This window comes from Salmo salar, chromosome 13, assembly GCF_965601325.2.
Source record: "Salmo salar chromosome 13, fSalSal1, whole genome shotgun sequence".
In the NCBI taxonomy this organism is placed as follows: domain Eukaryota; kingdom Metazoa; phylum Chordata; class Actinopteri; order Salmoniformes; family Salmonidae; genus Salmo; species Salmo salar.
This window is the reverse complement of record NC_138303.1, coordinates 57,886,271-57,890,623: the sequence shown is the minus strand read 5'-3', so window position 1 is coordinate 57,890,623 and position 4,353 is coordinate 57,886,271.

The window sequence follows — 4,353 nt, the reverse complement described above, 5'->3', positions numbered from 1 at the left end:
AGAGCTCTGCCCCCTCCTTAAAGCCCTCCCACGGATGGCTGAGAGCCTCGCCTCAATTCGTGACACCACCCACACCTCGTGAGACAGCGTCGTGTAATTGGTCATACAAAAAGTAGCCTCACCCATTTTTTCCAAATAAGGCGTACATGCGAAAGATGTGTCCGCCTTTTAAGGTCTTTAACGTGATATGCATATTCTCTTCACGCAAAGTCTCCACCTAGTAGGGTTGAATCGTGAGAGATGAGATCCAGCTGAAATTGCATTCCATGCACGGTATCTTATGCAACCCTATCATGAGCCTGGTATGGTATGGATCCTGAGCAGAATTAAAGCATTGACCAGACTGTAGTTATGATGATATTTACATTACATTTTAGTCATTTAGCAGACGCTCTTATCCAGAGCGACTTACAGTAGTGAATGCATACATTTCATACAATTTCATACATTTTTTTCTGTGCTGGCCCCCCGTGGAATAGAATGATATAGTGACAGTCCTACCTTACTCTTAGATGCATATACACAGGGCACAAAACATTAGGAACACCTGCTCTTTCCATGACACTGACCAGGTGAATCCAGGTGAAAGTGATGATCCCTTATTGATGTCACCAGTTAAAACCACTTCAATCAGTGTAGATGAATGGGAGGAGACAGGTTAAAGAAGCCTTGAGTCATGGATTGTGTATGTATGCCATTCAGAGGGTGAATGGGCAAGACAAAATATTTAAGTGCTTTTGAACAGGGTATGGTGGTAGGTGCCAGGCGCACCGGTTTGAGTGTCAAGAACTGCAACGCTGCTGGGTTTTTCACTCTCAACAGTTTCTCGTGTGTATCAAGAATGGTCTACCACCCAAAGGACATCCAGACAACTTGACACAACTGTGGGAAGAATTGGAGTCAACATGGGCCAGCATCCATGTGGAACGCTTCGACACCTTGTTGTCCAGTGGTCATCAGCCGGTCAATCTTCAAGGCATCCCCAATAGATCTTCAAACTTTACTGTAGAAAAGCCAACGATAAAGCCCTGTACACTGGGTAGGCAAAGTGTTCCTATTTTGGGACCATTTCATTTGTCTGAAAAGACAAACTCTGCCTACCTGGCGGACCGGGAGATCTGTGGCCAAATCGAGTGTGTCTACTGTGCTGGCCAATCAGACAGCTTAAATCACTGTGCCTACAGCTTCTACGACCCCTGCCACAGCAAAGTTTGATACTAGCCTACTTGACGTTTCATAATTTTGAAACCATGACCAGAGAGGAACTGTCAAAGAATACAGCAAAGAGCTGCTGTTATCAGTTAGTTAATGTTTAGGTTTTTATCCAACACTGTCAACACTGTTTTATTCATCACTATTACAAAAGATAAAAAGCGTGTCTCTCTATGTCCACACGCGCTGCAGTTGGAATGAAAGAGTGAATGAATATCAAAGAATATTTCACTTTCTCTGGTCATAGGAACAAAATGAATTTCTGCATGATGCGGTGCGACTACAGTTTCGCCATCAGGTCTCTGGTCAGTCTCTGCAGAAGAAAGGAAGGAGAGCGCAGGGACCATGAGAGGCTGACCCTCTGCTGCTCTCTCCCTCCCTCTGAGACGAATGTCGTGTTAAAAACAACTGGGAACTCTGAAAAAAAACAAGAAAAATCGTTTTGAACGGTCATCCAACTCGGAATTCCAAGTCGGAAACTCTGGCATCTTTCTAGGGGTGCGTTCGTAAATTCAATTTGGCTATCTACTCCGATTTTAGAGCACTGTCGTCTGTGTGCCAGAACGCAGAATAACTGAGGAATTTATGAACGCTCAACACCAGTTGAATATGGCCGGTGTCAGTAAACGCCGGCAAAAAAAGCATAATTAAATTGTTGCCAGCAGTACAGTTAGTCACCAACGCTCTGGATAACATGAAAACAGCCTTACCAGCTCTGCTAGGGCGAGTAAAATGGTCAGAGTGAGGTGTTCTCTCATTTGTGTCTGGAAGTAGCTAGCCAACGTTAGCCAATTAGCTTGGGCGCTTGACTGCCGTTGTGATGTCAGAACGCTCGGATCAACCCTACTCCTCGGCCAGAGCGTCCAGTGCGCTCTGAACGCTTCCAGAGCGAAACACTCTGAATTTACAAGCACACTCTGGCACTCAAGATTGAATTTATGAACACACCCTAGATCTCCGACCTGAAGATCACTGACGTCATGATTTGACCTCGTTTTTTTCCCAGAGTTCCCAGTTGTCTTGAAAGCACCATGACCAACAAAATTGTTATCAAATTATTTCAATGTATCCTGAGCTGTGCCTCGCAAGAGCTACACCAACTGATCTATTTTGTTATCAAAGCTCAAGTTTTGAAATATAAAATATGGTCTGAGAAGAACAATATTGGCAGGCCAGGCATATAGCCAATGTGCTGTGATAATGTATTAGGTCTACTGCACAAACCTCATTCCTACAGAATTGTCAAATTTAAGTTGTATAAAAAAAATTTGAGTGGTAGATCTCGGCTTAAATTTTGACTGGGAAAGTAATCTTGACCCAGAAAAGGCAATGCCCCGACGAATTGAGGCTGTTCTGAGGGCAATATTCAACATGGAAAAGAAAGCTTGTTCTTCTGATCTTAGATATATTCACCATCAAACACTCACAGACAACCAGGATCATGCGATGTGCCTTAAATGAGCATGCAGCCCTTTAACTGCAGGCCATAGGCATGGAAGCTTGGGATGCAAATATCTTCTTTGACTTTCTGAAATTCTTCCTATCTCTGTGGTTTTGAAAGGGAAGTTGGTGGTGATGGGGCAGATTGTGACAGCGAGGGAAAGGCCTGCTGTCTGTGGCAGTGGTGGTGGCACCTGCTTGCTCTCTTCTCTCCATTTTTGGGCAAGCAGGATCAATCTCATTACCAGTGGGCTGTGAAATGATGGGTCAGGGAGCACCGAGAGAGAGCCTCCGCTCTGAACAGCTGTGTCACCGACAGAGATCTAATTAAACCAAGCTGCTACCTAGTCTTCTATTCTCTCACCCACTAATCAAGCTCTTCCTGCCTGATCATTTTCCTGGGCTACTTGGGTCACAACTAACTGAAATTCTCTCATTTGCCTTTTCATGAAACAAATCAAAAACAAATGCCCCATTTTATTTGTTTGAAGTGTGAGTGTGGTGTACTGGGGGTTCCACAGAGTGTGTAACCGCATGATGGTGGTGGCCATGGCTACTAGAGCATGAGAGCCCATTTTAGAATGTTCCGTCTCATTTCTATTTAACCTCATACTTCACTCAGTGAGACATGTCCCTTCACCTGCTGATAACAGCTTTGACTGAATTGAATTCAAATGTGTGTGTTATTATCTGCCTGTGCTGTCATTGCTGTGTTTGACAAGCCAACGGAATTCAAATACAATGAGGCGTTTGTTTGCAATGGATTCCATTACTCCGCATTATAATGCAGCATCAGGCGCCATTTAAAGATGTGTTATAAAGGTTTTGTATAATTGCAGCCAGTAGTTTTGAATGTAATGCTCACGAGCCAAAACGGGTCCCTGAAAATTGTGTACAACGTCATTGTTCTTTATCCTCTATAGAATGTGCCCCCCAAAAAGACAACCTATGTGGGGTGTGTATGTTGGGCTCACCCCACAACCTCATTGGACAATACTTTGCTGATCTGATCACACTTTAATCTTGCAACCTCTTTGGACATCATTCCACCTGCCAATCAACATTGTACATCAAGTTTGGTTGACAGCCGAATCAATCAACAGCTGAGGTGGTGCCCACATTGGATTACCCTATAACGTGGAATTTGTGTGTGAAAGTTTAGAAAGACAAAAGGTGGATACATGGAATTATTTAATTTTGATGGATGGTTGACACAAAATAAAGGAAGGCTGATAGTATCTGAAATCAAATCAACGTTTATTTGTCACGTGCGCCGAATACAACAGGTGTAGACCTTACAGTGAAATGCTTACTTACAAGCTCTAACCAACAGTGAAATGTCTAAAAGGTATTAGGTGAACAATAGGTCAGTAAAGAAATAAAAACAACAGTAAAAAGACAGTGAAAAATAACAGTAGCGAGGCTATATACAGTAGCGAGGCTATAACAGTAGCGAGGCTATATACAGGCACTGGTTAGTCGGGCTGATTGAGGTAGTATGTACATGTAGATATGGTTAAAGTGACTATGCATATATGATAAACAGAGAGTAGCAGTAGTGTAAAAGAGGGGTTGGCGGGTGATGGGTGGCAGGACACAATGCAGATAGCCCGGTTAGCCAATGTGCGGGGGCACTGGTTGTTTGGGCTAATTGAGGTAGTATGTACATGAATGTATAGTTAAAGTGACTATGCATATATA